Source organism: Ananas comosus, linkage group 5 (assembly GCF_001540865.1).
Source record: "Ananas comosus cultivar F153 linkage group 5, ASM154086v1, whole genome shotgun sequence".
Taxonomy (NCBI): domain Eukaryota; kingdom Viridiplantae; phylum Streptophyta; class Magnoliopsida; order Poales; family Bromeliaceae; genus Ananas; species Ananas comosus.
The window spans coordinates 10075433-10094039 of NC_033625.1; the positions used below are offsets into that span (position 1 = coordinate 10075433).

General features: G+C 47.0%; 1 long non-coding RNA gene across 1 annotated transcript in view; it reads right to left on the reverse strand.

Moving 5' to 3' along the window:
* LOC109709934 overlaps nt 2205-18607 on the reverse strand; it is a 19971-nt gene continuing 3568 nt past the window's right edge. The window contains exon 6 of the long non-coding RNA XR_002216241.1: nt 2205-2228. This is a non-coding gene — a long non-coding RNA (uncharacterized LOC109709934). The remainder of the gene's footprint in view (nt 2229-18607) is intronic.

An 18607-nucleotide genomic window follows, 5' to 3' on the forward strand; every position in this document is an offset into this window, starting at 1 on the left:
CGAATCCATCGTAGCTGTGCCTGCAAATTTTCGTGCTCGAACCCATCGTAGCTGTGCCTGCAAATTTTCGAGCGCTCGGATCTGCATCAGAAACTTAGTGAATCAGCTCGCTAAGTCACTTGCTCACCCCCTCAGTCAAATCGCCCTTGCTCCGCTCTTGGGTTGCTACAGTAACTCTCAGGCACCGGCTAAAATATGTGAGCAGTGACCTCAAAGCAATCCGGGTTCTCCTTCGGTGCAACCAGGTGTCTGCAACTGTGCTCCGGAATCATCACGCTCTAGACTCTACTTTTGGGCGCCCTAATCCACTTTTGAGCGTTCGAAAATGCACCGAAAACATAGATTAAGGTGAAATATGTTTTTCCATTTTTGCATCAATTTTATGCCAAAACAACTCCAACTTAGTACAGCTCATTACATACGTGCTGACCATCAACTCGCACTACAACAATGCCTATTTGTCAAGGTCTAGTATATTACATTCTTTCCCTCTACAAGAAGTTTTATTCTTGAGACTTAAAAAACATACATCAAGTCTCAAATATCTCCCACATCTCATCCTCCAGCCCCAAGTTGCCTCTCACCCTTCATGGTTGCTCCACAAAACTTTTACTTATAGGATGAGCTGATTTCACAATTCTTTAACTTCTCGTGCAAAAATTCGAATCGATTGCTCCTCGTGACTTAGATCCTCACTCAGCTATAATAGAGCAAAATCAATTACATGCGAGGGGACGGATTCATATCTCCTCAATGCTGAGACATGAAATATATCATGGACTGCTGCTAATCTCGGCAGTAAAGCAATTCATTATGCTATTGGTCCAACTCACTATAATACCTCGAAAGGTTTAATATATCGTGGACTAAGTTTTCCACGTATTCCAAGCCTCTTTATTTTCTTAGATGGCAAGACCTTTAAAAATACACGATCTCTAATCTGAAACTCGAGATCTCGTCGCCGCGTGTCAGCATAACTTTTCTATCAACTTTGGGCGGTTACCAAATGTTACCTTGCAATCCTGACCTTTTTTTCTATTTCCAATAAGATATTAGGACCCAAAGTCTTAATTTCACTCACTTTATTCAATATAGGGGCGATCAACTGTCACGCCCCGCGATCGCCAATTTAGTCGGTTCGAGCATGTACACAGACGCCGAACGGACATACTCTCCCCTGTCCGCCCAAGGCTCCACAACCACCAACATGTATAAGGAAATGCCCAAAAAAAATTTCAATATACATGGCTTGCACAATGGCAAGCAACACGAGTAAGTGAAAGTAAACTAGCTGTTACATCCATACATTGTATCATGATTACATTTTCCCAAAATACAACACATGTTCTTTACATATTCCTTTTTCTCAAATACAAAAGATGAAATATACAAGGTACATCTATACTCGAAGAAGTTCACTATCTAGTGCGCGATATCCATGCCGCGATCCTTGACCGCCCCGCTCACGCTAGGACCGACATGGTTAGTGGGGTGAGAACTAGAAGAAGTTTTTAGTGGGTTCGGCCACCGACCCCACCAATTCACTTACTAGGTCTAATCAGGCACAAGTAGGAAAAGGAATAGGTAACAAACCAAACTAATGCTACTACTATGCCTGTAGAACTGAAACAACAAGTAATATGCTCATGATGCATGCATTTTCTTTTACCTTTACCTTTACCCAATTCACTTGGTTAACCATTTGGTTAAACCCAAGTCACCAAACCAAATTCCTTTTTGTCGGAAAGAATTCCACTATGACCCGACGGGACCGGCTGCTGGGGAGAATTCCGCTACCGCCCAGTGATGACAACTCCGGAGCTCATCGCTTGAGGTGGAGTGACCACCCTCAAGCACTCAGACTACATGTGAGTACGATCCAATCCTCGGCTTCGAGGATACCATGTCACAATTGCCACAATATTTACAAAGTTTTCTCTGTTTAGCATTTCACATTTTTAGGTGCTAACCAATCCATCTAGTCACAATGCCACCTTGTTTACTATTGTCATGGTCCACAACAAGTTCATACATTCATAGGGTTTCTATGTCCATAGTCTATTGTCCACATGTATCTTTACATTGGAAGTATACAAGATTGCCCATATCTTAGCTACATAATAGCATTAACCTTACAATGCATGAAAACACCATACATATACATAGATGCTCAAAAAGGTGACATAGACATAATGAAGGATTTGAAAATTTCGGATAGCACCACCCACCTCGTAGGGATGCCGAGATGCAAGAAACCAAGTCACGCGATTTTTGGACGTCTATTTCTCTCGACCCACAGCTAACGAAGGCAAAATAAAGCTTTTCCTCAATATCTTGCCGTAGACTCGTCGGAACGTCGATCCGAGTATTCCAACGTGTCGAATTTACCTTCAATTAGGATTACATGAGATCAATTCCACGCTAGATCTCCATCCCTACAAAATTCCATTTTCATGTCTAGGTTTCACATAACCTCAGCATACTCAAATTTCTTAGAAATTCATGGAATAATCTAAACCCCCAAAACCTAAGAACCTCAAAAACCAACAATTTAGGGTATTTAGATTAAACCCTAGCAAATAGGAGCAAGAGAACTTACCTTGACTCCCCCGCTACCCAAGCTCTCCTTGTTCTAGAGCTTCTTCAACGTGAAAGTCACCAATTCCCCCTTCAATTCTCCTCCAAAATCCTCTTGTCTTGGAGCTTCTAGAGAGAGAATGAGAAGGAGATGAGAAGGAAGAAGAAACGAGGCTTTTCTTTGCATGGGGAATACAGGTGTAGGGGTTTGGGATATATATAGACCCCAACATTAGCACTTAGGCCCCTCACAAATACCCCATCAGCCATTACAATTCAGTCCCTCACAGGCTGAGTATCGGTACTCGGGCTGGAGTACCAGTACGTGAGGCTCCCAGTACCGGTACCTGCCGCCCAATACCAATACCAGCGACTCAACCCGAGGCTGCGCAACTTCTGGTCCGAGGCGTAGTACCGGTACTCAACACCAGTACCGGTACGCGACCAGTTCAGTACCGGTACCAGCCTCAGGTACCGGTAGACAGCTTACCAGGGTCCTAATCCCAAGAAGCTGACCAAACTGCACTCCTGCTGGGTACCGGTACAGCATTGGCTTGGTATCGGTACTCAATGTCCCTTGTGCAATCCAGCAACTATAGTGTTTCGGATTCTGTTTCCGCGCCCAATTTGCGCCGAAAACACCCAAACACCTCCGAAACTCACTTTTAGCCATCCAAATGCTTTCAAGGCCACTCGGGATGATCAAAGTTAGCATTACAATTCAGGGATTCGGTATATTACATCATGGGCTAGCCCTGATGTTTATTGGGCCCTATAGCACTTGGGCGGACCAATTGATAGGTTCTGGCATCCAAACTAAGCCAGAAGATGATCAATCAGAACTAGATTCAAGTGGAGCTATCTTGATGATCGCCTTGCAAATGTTATTGTATGCAAACTCTGCCATTGCCTAGTGTCAATGCGACCCACCATTGTAATTGAGGATGCAAACTCTCGGTCACGCCCTGGGGTTCAGTCTAATCCGAACCCACCAATAGATCTGCCGCAAACAAGGATGTCCTGTGCACATAAAGCGATAGTATTTGTAAAGCATTCAATAATAATTACAAGCAAGTAACAGAGCTGTAAATAAACTGTTAAAACTAAAATATAGTTCTGTCACGCCCCATGTAACATACCGAAACCTCGGTTGAGTCTATCGAGCTTTAGTCGAATCGACTAAAGTGTGCGAAAGAAATAGTTGGAAATAGTCAAGTTAACATTCCAACAAGGTTGCAAGGGTTAAAAATGAGTTTAAAAGAGTTAGAAATGTTTTAGCATTTATCGGAGCGAAATAGAATCGAAAAGATGCGAAAATCGGAAATCTGGAATTGTGTTACCGGTTTAACATCAAAAGTGTATCGGTACAAAGTGTAAAACCGAGAGAAGCAGCTCTCGAGTTTGAGTTGAAAAAGGCTGTTGAACCGGTGACAGGATTTTGTGTACCGGTACAGTGCACCGTGGGCCGCAGAAAAAGGCTATTGTACCGGTGACAGAATTTCGTGTACCGGTACAGTGCACTGTGGACCGCATGCACAGCCTGCTGTAGATTTAGAGAGTTGGAGGGCTTTATTGCAATTTTGATAGCCCATATAAGGTTCCCCCACCCCCTCCTCTCTTGTCCACAGCCAACAAAACCTCTCCTCTCACATTTCTCTCCCTCTATCTCTCTAGAAGCTCTCTACCAAGGTGAATTAGAGGTGGATTTGGAGGAGATTAAGAGGAGATTTGGATTTTTGAAGGATTTAGATCTCTCCTACAAGGTGGACATTGGAGAGCTAGTGGCCAAGGTGAGTTCTTATGTAAGAATAATGCTAGGGTTTAGTTTTATACCCTAAATCTTAGAGTTTTGATCCTCTCACATGGTTAGAAACCTAGTAGAGACTATAGAACTTGTGGAAATCCATGTTTTGCTCAAGTGCTCACATGGTGGTTTTCTAGGGTTCATGTTATATGCCCTAGGAATGAATGGAATAACCTAGAAATGGTTTTAGAGGAGTTCTTAGATGGTTCTAAGCTAGTTTTTGCTTAGCTCTAAGATCAATTCAAGGATTTGGACTATATGTCATATTTGGGCAACCCAAAGAGGGATTTTGCTCAAGTAGGGTTTTAATCTAATGTGAGCCTATACAAACCTAATTAGGGGTATTGTAACAATGTGAATTCTCGATGTTCCGGTACAAGCCCTGCTGCAGGCTACCCGAGAGCTGTCCAAAAATCCCGATTTTGGGATTTTGGTGCCAAGTCTCACTCCAACATCCTCGGGATGCGCGCCAGGGGTCGGAACACTATCAACGACCCTCCAAAAACTGTGGAAAGGCTCCACACACAGATCAAACACTCGAATCCCGCAATTTGCTAAGATCCAGTGTATTACAACCAGGTTCATCACAAGTCATGGGATTCCGGAATCCACTTTCCACAAGTCGAGGGTCCATAGCCAACCCTATGCTGTCGACCTAGCTCATCCTAGTGGCTATACTACAACACTCTAGGTTCTATGTCCATGTCACTTAACCTAGTTACCATTGCTAGGTTCTTGTCCTCTTTGCCTAGATGTCCATTTCTAGGTTTACTAGTTCGACCTAGGTTTACTAACACTATGTTCGATACCACACACCTAGATTGTTCGACTCTAGGTTCACTTGTTTAACCTATGTTCTTTAACACTAGGTTAGATGCCACTCGATCTACCTGACAACCTAGTTGTCCAATCAACTCTGCTCACAATAGAGTTCTTATCTAGTTTATATGCATATACTTCTAGCATATTCCTTAGTGCCGATTATGCATTCTTACTTGTCATGCTCATGATGCTTCCTACTTAGCATTTTCATCCATGCATTGTTGTTACCATGCATTCTTTACTTAGCTCTTACTTTATGCATATTTATTAACATGCACCATTTAGTCTTATTGTAGCACACTGGACCTTTGCAAATTGCGAGGTTCGAGTGTTCGATTTGTATTCCGAACTTTTCCACACTTGGTGGAGGGCCGTCGATGGTATACCGGCCTAAAAGTTCGAACTCGAGAGTTTTGGCTGAGTCCTGAGAGTTTTTACTCTCGGGGACCGGTCCCTGATAGGAGAGACCGGTCCCCCAGTGAACAGTGCTGCGCAGCAGGCGAGGCAACCGGTCCCTAGCAGTTGAGACCGGTCCCCGAGCGCGTCTGCGCGGGGAGAGACCGGTCCCGCACAGGGAGAGACCGGTTCCCGAACGTTGGATTTTCGAGGGCAGGCTGAGAGACCGGTCCCAGGTCGGGGAGACCGGTCCCTCTGGGCGAAAACTGCCCAGTCCGGGCTGATGTAAATTTGAGTTTTTGAGGGGCCTATGTGGATTTTGTTACTTTAGAGGCTATAAGCAGCCTCTCCTCCCCTCTCACTCTCATTTTCTCTCCCTCACACTCTTCCTATACTTCTAGAGAGAGAAAGGGAAGGAGAAGAAGGAGAAGAAGAGGAGAAGAGCTTGCATAGAGGCCTTGGAGCACCATCTTCTTCCTCATTTTCCACCTTTGGAGGCTTGGAGCATGCGGTTGGAGCTTTGTGGAGGATCAAACTCCAACCCTACTTGGTTTTGAGCTTGGATTGGGGCTTCTCTTGAGGTTGGTAGCTTATAATCCCCATTTGATACTTGTTTTCCTAGGTTTTTCTAGATGAAACCCTAGATTTTGGGATTTAGGGTTTATTTTGGAGGTTTTCAAATTTGGGGGTTATGAGACCTAATTGATGGGTTTGGAACCTTTATATAGGTTAGATTGGAAGACCTCTACCTTCCATTTGAGGATTTAGAGAGGGTTTTCCACTTGAGGTGAGTTTTTCCCAACCTTAGCTTGAGTTGGTTAATGTTTGAGCTATTCGCTCCTCGTTTCGTTTGGGTGACCCTATTTTTGATGTTTCTAGGGTACTAGGGAGCTTGTGGATATCTTCGTTCGGCGAAACGAAGAAGTCGATTTTTTGGTGGGTTTGACTTCATGAAAATGGGGCAAAATGGCCCCTATGCCTTCTAAACTTTTGTAAAGTATTTTTGAATGCAAATTCATGCTAAACATGATTTATATGAATTTTAGAACACTTAACATGCATGCCTCATGTATCATAAAATTTGTACTCCATATAGTAGAGCTATATGTGTAGATTGCATGCATTGTGGACAGTACTTGGTTTCGCAAGTTGAGAACATGCCTCCATGCTAGAATTGAGGGAACTATGCATCATTTTATGACCATAGTCTAGTCATAACACTTGGAATGTACATATAAATGCAACTTAAGAACATCATGAATAGCCATTGTACATCTGCTATAACATATTCATGTTAGAGACATGAGACAATAGAGATAAGGCCTTTGGGACATTCGATACATTCCATGTTATTAGACATGAGACTTGGTACTTGCCGACAGATCGTTTGACTACTTGCTATTGTGCTCATTCGCACATGCTTGTGAGGGTCGCTCCCTACAAGCCGGCACTCCGGAGATAGCGTTTCGCATGATACATATTCGCCGGGCGGGATTGGGCGCGAAGTGGATTGGCCGTGGACCAGGCTTCATTCCTAGGGTGGGATGTAGTGACTACCACGGGGCCATTAGCTCGGCACCGCCAGACAGCCTTCGGGGGTCTCAGGGCCATAGACAGCCTCGGTGGGTCTCTTCAGATTTGACTTGAGCATTCATCATGATGTGGACAGATACTGACTTAGAGTATTACTTGGACTTTGACTAGAATAGTAAACAACGGAACTTTACTATTTCGTGCATTGTGAACATTATGAAGTTGGAGACTTTTACCTCATGCATAGTTGCTTCAAACTTAGCTAATTTATGCTAAGTAGAAGATATCATGTTGTAGTAATTAACATTTTATTACCTTTCGTTTTCTACATTATAGTCACTAACATCTTTTATAGCTTGGGCCTTGTGGTGCATTCACTGAACAGTAATTGCCCACTGGAACTATTTTAATAGTTCTCACGCCCCTGTTTATGGTTTTCTTTTTAGAGCTTCCGGCAAACCCGCGGAGGCACGGGATCGCGGCAAGGGAATCGCTTAGCTAGCTAGCGAGGAGCGGTACTTGCCTAGGTGGTTTACTCTTTCTTTTGTAGTTGAGAGAGTGAGAGGTTTTGTATCCATGTATAGAGACCACCTATGTACCTACCTATAGCACTTGTATTTGGGATTTCCTTTTGTATTTACTTCATGTCTTATTTAGTGGATTTACAGTTTTACCTTATCCTTTGTTGTAGCATTTAGACATTTATTATGCTCTGATACTCCTAGATGTCTTTTATTATTGCTTTTATTATTGTTGTTTCTAGACGCCTTATACGTTTTAGACGTATGGCGGGTCTGGGCACGTGCCGGGCGGGCTTCCGCTGGGTCCCGGGGCGTGACACTTATCTACATGCATCAACATGAGATGACATTGCTAAGAAATAAAGGGCGACCTAGTCGCTTCGGTAAACACAACCCACCTTTAATTAGCTTTCCGATTGCTCGTCGACACTTGCAATCGGCCTCCCGCGGCACTCAGCACCCGTTTGGGCCCGATCTCACAGTGGCTCCCCAAGAGCGCGCCGCTTCGCCGTTACGGTGCTTGGGACCCGATTTCACGATTTATGGACGTCGCCTCGGCCTTCCAGGCGGAAACGAAGCTCAAAGCGTCCGATTCTTCAATATCTTTGCAACAGCTTGTCGGATTGCCGAACCGACTTCACCAACATGTTTCGTTACCTATCAATTAGGTTTACGAAGGGTCAAATGAGATCAAACCCTCCCAAATCACAAAATCCCATTTTGGGTGCCCTAGATGCTATTACTACCAAATCCACCAAATCGATCTATGAAATGGGAAAAAACCATCTTAATAGCATGCTAGGGTTCTATTCTAACCATTTCTAGAGATCAAAACCCTATCTTTAAGGATTTACCATGAGAGGGCACCAAGCTTACCTCTCCAAGAGCTCCAAGGTGAGAGGAAGATGAAGATGAAGATGAGGAAGAGGGTCTTCTCCTTGATCCTCTTCTTCTTCTCCTTCCCTTTCTCTTTTTCTTCTTCTCTTCTCTTTTTTCTTTTCTTTCTTTTCTTCTTCTCCTCCCTTGCACGATCAGAGAGAGGGAGAGAGAGGCTGAGGGAGTGAGAGAGAGAGAGAGAGAGGAAAAGGTATCTCTAATACCCTCTCTCATTTTGTAACAATATCCCCTAAGGCCCCTCCACTTTTCATCTCTTACACAGCCCTCACTGGGCATTCTGCGCGCGGAGGGACCGGTCTCCCCGACCAAGGATCGGTCCCCGGGGCCTCCCCCCGCGGGCACGCGTTCGGGAACCGATCTCTCCCTGAGAGACCGGTCCCCCGGAGACCGGTCTGCCCACCAGAGACCGGTCCCCGAGAGCTCGTCTCGCGGGACTTAGCCGATTTTCGGCCATTCTCGCGGGTGCCGCAGGCTGGGACCGGTCCCTCCTCTGCCAGGGACTGGTTGCATCAGCAACCCCGCAGCCTTCAGCTGATGGGACCGGTCTCCCTCCTCGAGAGACCGGTCCCCGAGAGCAACCTCAGCCCAAAAATTCAGATTGCATTATTTGCTCTCGCGGACCTCAATTCAATGCACTTCTCGATTTCCATGCATCCTCAGCTTTTCCAAAGCTTATCCATTCGACCATTAATCGATCCTGGACGAATCAAATACAAAGTTTATACATTTTCTTTACATTCATTCATCCAATATATATTTTCATGTCCCAAATGAATTTATTATATTTCATATACAGTTTACATTCATCGACAAAATAGATGAAATATACATAGGGTGGCTCTATACACAACGGTAGTCCGCTACCTAGAGCACGATAACCATGCCACGAGCCACGATCGCCCCGCTCGCGCTAGAACCTGCATGGTTAGTGGGATGAGAACTACAACAAAGTTTCCAGTGGGTTCAGCAACCGACCTCGCCGACTTACCCACTAGGTCTATTTAGGCATAAGTATTTCAAAAAAGAGAAATAGTAACCAATACTAATGCTAATACTATGCCTGCAAGAAACTGTCAACAGATAGATAATCATATGTATGATGAATATGTATGCATGCTTTGTCCACAATATAACTTGGCTTTTACCCAATCTTACTGGTTAATCTTGTTAACCCCAATAACTCACAATCCAAAATCCCTTTCATTCGGGGAGGCTCTAAGCACTACAAGACCCGAGGGACCGTCTTCGGGGACCGCACTCCCCGTGGTGACAATTCCAGAACGCATCGCTTGAGGGGGAGCTACCTCTCTCAAGTCAAGACTTATCGTGAGTATCGATCCAATTCCCACTTAGGGAATGTATAACCACTAGCCACAATGCCACTATCATAATAGGTTTCTACCTATTTATTCATACCACTCTCTAGGTCATTCTTGCCACAATGCCACTAATGGTTAAACCTTGTTTAACTATCCTTTTCTCGATGCCAATTTTGTCTCTATTGTTAATGTCACCTTTGTTTACTATTATCATAGTCTCGGTCTCACATCACACAAGTATAGGGTCCAACATACATGTCCTCTATGGTTATATCAATCTCAATGTTCATCTATGTTAGAAGCATATAATTGAAGCCCAACCAATATTCACATGTAATATATCCTATCATGCATGAATGACTATTGACATGATGCTCAATGAAAATGTGAAATAGACATAGAAAGGAATCCAACGATTCCGGAATGCACCCCTCACCTTGTAGGAATGCCAAGAAGCTACGGTTCAAATTTCATGATTTTTGGGCGCCTATTCCTTGTGCTGCAGCAATTTGTACGAAAAATGGTATTTCGTCAATATCTTCGCATACACTCGTCGGATTGTCGAACCGAGCGCACCAACGCGTTCATTATACCTGTCACGCCCCGCGACCAACCATCTATTTGGACCGGGTCGCGGCGCCGCCGACAGACCGCCGAACGGACAGAGTTTTCCCTGTACGTCCAAGGCGTCGCAATCCAAACAATCAACGAATATTCCAACTAGGAACGGATATCAATCCAGATTGCATAAGGAAGTATCAAATACATAAAACTAACTGCTATTACACGCGTTCATTTCACACAATATTTTTCTTTTACACTTTTGCCTAACTTCCAAATACAATTACATTATTACAATTTATTACAAGTTTGCACTTTGCCTCTAAACCCCTCAAGCTAGACCACCAACTCGGGTACTGCTACCTCGGTCTCTGTGGTAGGGCGCTATCTACTGAGCTACGCCCTCGCCTCGCGCTACCGCGCCGCACACGAACAACCTGAAAACACCCCAAAATCACGTGGGGTGAGAACCAACTCTATGGTTCCCAGTGGGTACGGCCACCCAAAGGAAAAGCTCGACCGATAGGTCCGAGGAGGCACTGCAACATGTTAGTTCAACAATATACAACAGATATATATATTCAATTGAAATACATGCCATGCCTCACGATATGCGATATGGAAATCATGCAACACTATGCAACGTCTAGTAGGTCACTTGATTCTACGTTTTGCTTAGCTACTCTTAGCTCATATCTTTACTTTAAGGTTCTATTACCTTAGGATCTCAACTCAGTCCACTGGCTTCTAAGGTCTCTATTACCTTAGCTCAAGCCTCTATCTCTAGCTCATAAGGGTTCCTCTATCCTACCAAAGCTAACCACCCGACTCGGCTCTGAGTCGATAGCCCACACGCTGGCTGCTCATCAGCCTACCGCCCTCTCTCTGTCTCAGCCCCCTAGCGGCGAAGTCGTCGCACACGCTAAGCTCGGCTCAAGTCGCATGACTTGACCATCTGGCGGCGATCGCGTTGCTCTTACCCAGCGTGAGCTCGAGACCTGACACACCGTCTGGCGGCGAACGGATCGCACCGCACCCAACAACGGTACATGTTAGACTCAGCCACCTAAAGGCACCCGCATCGTACTTACCTAGCATGGATTTAGTCTGCTCTGGCGGTCTGATCCTCAAATGGCTTAACCATCCGGTGGCGAAATCGTCGCACAAACGCTAAGACAATAGTTCAAGCCCCGGGCGGTGATCTCCATGTGATCACCCCCAATCCTCCCTCGGTACCAAGCTCGGCGGCGAAGACGTCGCACACGCCCTAGCCTCTACCAGTGTCACGCCCCGGGACCCAACGAAAGCCCGCCCGGCCGTGCCCACGACCCGCCATACTGTCTAGCAACATATAAGGCCCGTCTAAAAACAACGATGATAAGAGCAAAATAAAAGACATCTAGGAGTATCAGAGCATAGAAATGTCAATTGCTAACAACAAGGGATAAAAGTTCAACAGGGGGCGGGCGGGGGCGCGGGGGGGGGGGGGGGGAGGGGCAGGGGGGGACTGTAAGTCCACTAAATAAAACATAAAGTAACATACCAAAGAAATCCCAAGAACAAGTACTATGATAGAATACATACGGTGTTCTCTATACAGGGTAGCAAAAACTCTCCAACTCTCTTCCAACTACAAACAAAAAGATAAACACCTAGGCCAAGTAAGCTCTCTCGCCTAGCTAGCTACGGCGATCCCCCCCTTGCCGTGCGATCCCGTGCCTCCGCCGGTTGGCCGAAGGACTCTGAAAAGGAAACATACGAAACAGGGGGCGTGAGAACCTATCCAAAAATAGTTCCGCAGTGGGCAATAATCTGACTTCAGTGAATGCACCCAAGGCCGCAAAGCTTAGCAAAAGAGGTAGTGACTATAAATGTAGGAAGAGCGAAAGTAGTAAAAAATGTAATCTTACCTACAACATGATATCTCTATTCTTAGCCCTAAAATACCATAAGTATGAAACAAACAGCATACATGAATAAAAGTCCCCAAACTATCATAATTTCACAAGCGGAAATAGTAAAGTTTCTATTGTTTACTCTCTATGTAAATGTCCAAAACAATCACTCATAATCATCATCTGTCACATGATTCATAACGAAGCTCGAAAGCCGAACTGTAAGAGACCCCACCCCCGACAGGCTGTTATGCCTGAGACCACCCCGAAGGACTTGTCTGGCCGGCCGAGCTAATGGCCCCGTGGTAGTCATCATCCCACCCTAGGAATGAGCCTGGCCACGGCAATCCCACTTCGGCGCCTCACTTCCGCACGGCGAAATATGGTAATCGCGATGGCTATCCCCGAGTACCGGCCTTGTAGGGGCGACCCCTCCAAAGCATGTGCGAGATGAGGCACAATGGCAAGTAGTCAAACGATCTGTCGCAAGTACCCTAGGAGTCTCATGTCTAATGACATGGAATTGTCAGATATCTTCAATGCCTATCTCCTATGGTCATCCATGTTCTTCTACATGGAATATAGCCGATATGTTAAGTGGCCTATCAATATTCTCTTATGTTGGCAGGTTTCATAGTTTACTAGTTTCAAGTGCCCCTTTATGACACTTCTTGGCTCTCTATGTCAAAACATGGCACTAATGTTCCGAAGGTACATATTCCAAGTTCATCATCATCAACAGAGAATGTATTTTTCATTATGCAAAACAAGTAATTTCCGTATGCATGCATTCTACTCCCATATCAGCTCTATACTCTATATAGTGGAATTTTCATAATACTCAAGGCATGCATTTTTAATGCTCCCTAAAATTCATATAAATCCATTTAGCATAGAAATGAACTAAAAATATTTATAGCAAACAAGTAGAAAAGAGCATAGGGCCCCCATTTTTGCCCGCACATTTTCATCACGAAGCCGCAAACCCACCGATGACAACCAAACTCCTCGTGCGCTCCAACGAGGGTGTCGCTCTAGGTCTCCTAGTCCCTAAAGGTAGAAACATGTTGTCACAGCCGAACGAAACGAACCATCATAGCTCATAATCATAGCTAGACAAGTATAGGTGTAGAAGAACTCACCTCTAGTGCAAAAAAAAAAAAAAAATTTTCCCCTTCCCCCTCTAAAAAAAGCTCCAAAATGAGCTAGGGCCCTCATCCAATCCAACCCTATAATGGGGGGAAAGCCTCTATCCAAACAATCCTAGCTTCAAAAGCCCTAGATTTCAAATGCCCCAAATAGAACCCTGAAATATCAGCACATCTAGGTTTTCCAATTCCAATAAGCCACCCCCCCGCAAGCCTCCAAAAACATGAACCAACAAGGTGGAATCATGTTTTCTAACCTCCCTTTGGAGCCCCAAACTTAGCTCCAATCCCAAGTGGCGGTGGGAGACCTCTTCCTCAGCCACAAGCTCTCCTTCCAAGCTCTAAGCCCATCAACAATGGTGGACCCGAAGCGCACCAAGATGCAAAAAGAGAGAGAAAACGCCCAAATACCAAACCAAGCCAAAGGGTAAAAATGCAAGAAGGGGAAGAGAGAGCTACTCTCACTTTCTCCTCTCCAGGTCCGCAGCACAAAAAGAAAGCCCCCTAAAGGGGCCCCGTGGGGCATGTTATATGAAAGCCCACCCAAAATCGCGAAAACCCCCCTGCAGTTCAAACTGGCACGAAATCTGCCTCCCACTTGTACCGTACACAAAGGGTTCTTGTACCCGTACAAGGCCGACGAAATTGCAAACCCGAGGCCCGGGTCGCCGCGTCCTGCGGCTCTGTAGCCGGTACAAGGCCACAACGATGGCTGTACCGTACAACCATCCACCCTTGTACCGTAACAAGACGCAGTCCTGTTCCGGTACAAGCCCCTCGCAGGCACCCGAGAGCTGTCCAAAAATCCCGATTTGGGATTTTTCGGTGCCAAGCTCTATCCAGTACATCCTCCGGGATGCGCGGCCAAGGGGTCGGAACACCCTATCAACAGCGACCCTACAAAAACTATGGAAAGGCCTCCCAACAGATCCAAACACTCGAATCCCCGCAAATTTGCTAAGATCCAGTGTCTAACATTTCAACCCCTCCCTAAAAAAAGTGAGTTTCGTCCGCGAACCTCGGAAATGGGACGTTACGCTCAAGACTCCCACCTGAAAAAGGTGAGGGTAAGCCGCTCCCCTGCGGCACTCTCCCCGAGCTCCCACCGTGGCTCCGCTCCCGTGGTGCTCCAAAGGACATTCAACATAGCGGAATATCCCGATTCCGCAGCTTCTTCACTTCGCCGTACGCCAAAATCTTCACTGGTGCTCCTCCGAAGCCTCCAAATCCCTCAACGCAGCTCCCCAAAACTGTACAGCAATCCCAAACCATGAGCTGGGATTCGTGAATGTTATCTCCGAAAAGGACCGATACAATGAAAGAACGTTGTGTACGCCCATAGGCTTTCGGCTGGTAGAGCAACGTCGATACGCTACCGGGACCCACCAGACGCTCTAAGATCCTCATACGCGTCCAAGAAACGGGAGCTCAAACTTTCCCGCGAATTCCGATCTCTTGATTCCTCCTAAGTCGGCGAGACCTTCCAAGAAAAAAACATGGTCTCGCAACCTTTGAACTCCCCAAAGTCTCCGCCGTCCGTCGATCGGCCGTAGCTCGCTCTGTCTACTCTGCGCCGTCCAAAGTCGCTCCCCGAGCCAATCGAACCCTTGTCTTCCAGGCTTCCTGGAAGACATCAGGGCCTAGAGCCAACCCTTCCGCCAAACTTTCGCTCCAAATGAAGTGCCGATCCTGGCAACTTCAGTCCATCCAAAGTGCTCGAAAGGGGCGCCCCATCTTGATGCTTGCTTGATAACTGTTGTTATAGCAGAACTTCCCGCCAATAGGTAGATGCTGGCGACCATCCCCTCCCTGGAAAGTTGCTTCACCCACAAGCCGATGCCATATCCTTCTAAAGTCCTCGAATAGTGCGCTCCCGACTGTCCATCCACTTCCTGCGGGTGGAATCGCAGTACTGAAATCCCAGTCGGTGCGTAAGGCGCCTTGTAGACTCCTCCAAAACCCGTGAGACCAAACCGGGGTGTCTCGATCAGATACTATCGATGTAGGCACTCCATGAAGTCCGGCACAAGCCAATCCATGCACGGTACACTTGTGCGAGCTCTCCTCCGGTCGCAAGTCGTATGAATACGTATGAAGTGCGCGAATTCGTGCAACCTATCCACGATCACCCCAACATACGCACTTCCAAAGCCCGCCCTTGAGAGCGTGCATCCCCTGTCCACCCACAAGTCTATGGTGGATCTTCTCAAACACTTCCCACCCCACAGGAATACGGCCAAACTCCCTGAAGTTTTCCCCCGCGGGACGACTCGGTGTTCAGCCTTTACTTGTGGCCAAGTTAAGCATCTAGCGCAAAGCTCGCAACATCCTTTTTCATCCCCGCCACCAATAGAGCAACTTTAAATCCTTATACATTTTATGGTGCCACCCCGGAATGTATGAAATGCAGGGCGCCCGGTGCGCTTCTTGAAGAATATCCTCTTAAATCCCCGAATCCGCGCAGGTACACAAATCCGCCCACGACAACGCATCAATCCTGATCATCCAATAGGAAGTCGCCGGTGCCAACCATCCAACCATTTTACCGTCGAATCCTTTTGCCACGGCCACCATCGGAAGCTTGCTTTTCTTTAATTCTATCCAACAATGTAGGTTGCACCACCAAATGTCATCCAACCCTCCATAGGCGTGTCAGGAGTCCACTATCTCCAACTCGCAACCGCTTCAATCTGCTCGATCAACTGCGGTTGAGTTCACAACATGCATCGCTAAGTTTTCCATCGATTTCTACTTAGCCGCATCCGCCACCCACGTTCAGCCTTGCCCGGGTGGTAAAGGATCGTCAACGATCATAAATCCTTGAGTAGCTCCAAACCCATCCCCCCTGCGCTGCCTCCAAGGTTCAAGCTCCTTCTGAGTAACAGGTACTTTAAGCTCCCTGTGTCCGTGTATACTTCACCACCGTTCGCCCATAAAGATAGTGGCGCCATACTTCAATGCGAACGACATACAGCCAGGCCAATTCCAAATCAATGCCGGGTAGTTCTTTTCAATATTCTCCTTTAGTTGGCGAGAAGCAATACGCGAGCACCTTGCACTCCCTGGCCATCCAATACCACAGCCCAATCATTCAAGTGAAAGCTCACTATATAACCACATACCCCTGACTCCAGCTTAACCCGGGTAGGGTCAAGATTCGGGGGCAAGATCCCCGTCAATTCCTCTGCTTCCAACTCTTGGAAAGCTTCCGCTTCCTGCCCGACCGCCGTCATTCCCAAATGAACTTGAACTCCCCTTTGTGCGTGAGCGCTCGTGAGGGGAGTAGACATGTTTTAGCAACCCCTCCTACAAATCTCCGGTAGTAAACCGGCCAATCCAAGGAAGCTCCGTATCTCCCGTGACGCTCCGTCGGTCTCCGGCCATCCTTTGATTTGCTCTAATCTTCTTGGATCCACTGCTTGCCTGATCCTGAAATCCAGTGCCAACGGAAGGCTAACCCTTCTCGAAGCCAAAAATCAACATTTCTTCAAACTTGGCATAAGCTCTTTTCCCGCCGAAGTACCTGGACAACAATCGCTCCCAAATGCCTCCGTGAATCTGCATCACTTCGAGAAGTAGCCAAAATGTCGTCGATGAAACACCAACGACGAACCCTGTCTAGATAAGGCTTTGAAAACACCCGTGTTCCATTAGATCATAAACTGCGGGGCATCTAGTAAGGCCCAAACGGACCATAACTGTGAAACTCATAGTGTCCATAAACCGTGTTCTACCAAGCCGTCCTTCGATTACGTCCTCCGGTTTTAGATCTTCAACTGGTGGTATCCCACCCTGGCAAGTCCGATTCTTCGGAATACACCCCACATGATCCCGAAGCTGATGCAACACAGTCATCCCGATCCTCGCAACGGGAACTGTTCTTGATCGTGACCCTTTATTAAGTTTCACGATAAATCCAACCACAAAGGCGAAGTGAATCCGTCTTTCTTTCCCTTGACGAACAAAACTGGTGGCTCCCAGGTGAAACGCTCCGGTCCGGAACGAAGCCCTTGTCCAAACAAAATCCCCTCGCGCAACTGTGCCCTCAGCTCCCTCAGTCTGCCGGTGCCAATCCTATAGGGTGCCTTTGAAGATTGGGGTAGTTCACCAGGGACCGAGATCTAAGCCACAAACTCCCCAATGCTCGCCCTATGACGAGGCATACCCGGTAGGCCTCAGGGCTGGAGAACACGTCCTGGAACTACCCGCACACCGGGATATCCTTCGATCCTAGGGGTGTCCATCTTCGCCCCTCTAGCACAACACTCAGCCCAAATAGCTACACAACCTTCTACTCAATCAAGCCTGGGCCTAAGCTCGAGACCGAGCTGATTCCGTTCATCGCAAACGCGAACTCCCGGCATCCACAAAATACGCACCTCCGTCTGCCCAGGTTCTTAAAAGTAAACCGTGCGATTCTTACAATCAATCCCGTGGGCAATAATACTTGGTCCAAGCAAATCCCATGCCCAAAACCACATCAAAATCCCCCAGCTTGCGCAAAGCCTAGCAAATCTACGGCATGGATCGCATCTCCTACCCGAATAGGGCCCAACTTGGGGGCTATACTCTCCTAATATCCAAGACATGGTCGCGTACCTACAACTATGTCCCGTAATTGGCAACAAAGGAACCAAAGGATGCGCATGCAACCTCGGCAAACAGCCGATCTATGAATGAATGCGATGCACGCGGTATCAAATAAAAGCACGAACTCTAATGCCATCAAGTAAAATGAGTACTTGCACCACCATCCTCTCGGCTGCTGCCGCGCTCAACGATCGGTCATGAAGCGGTGACATTACATACGCCACGGTCTGTGTTGATCTGGCGGTGGTCCCCATTAACCCACCAGCAGTGTCCACAGCGGGCGCCGGTATTCCACGTGTCCAGGAGGGCCACGTCCGGGCCTGTCGAGATCCCCTCGCCTCTGGCGCTGAACGGGGGGCGCACCAGGCTGATAACGGTGTCGACGGAGTCCCGTGGCTGACCGGCTGGTTAGAGCCGGTGCCGATGCAGCTCGACGGTGCCGGTGAAGAAACCCTCAGGCACGTCGGTAACGCACGTCGGACCTCACCTGGCCCACACTGGAAAGCACCTGCCCCGCTGTGGACACTGCGGTGGGGTAATGGGG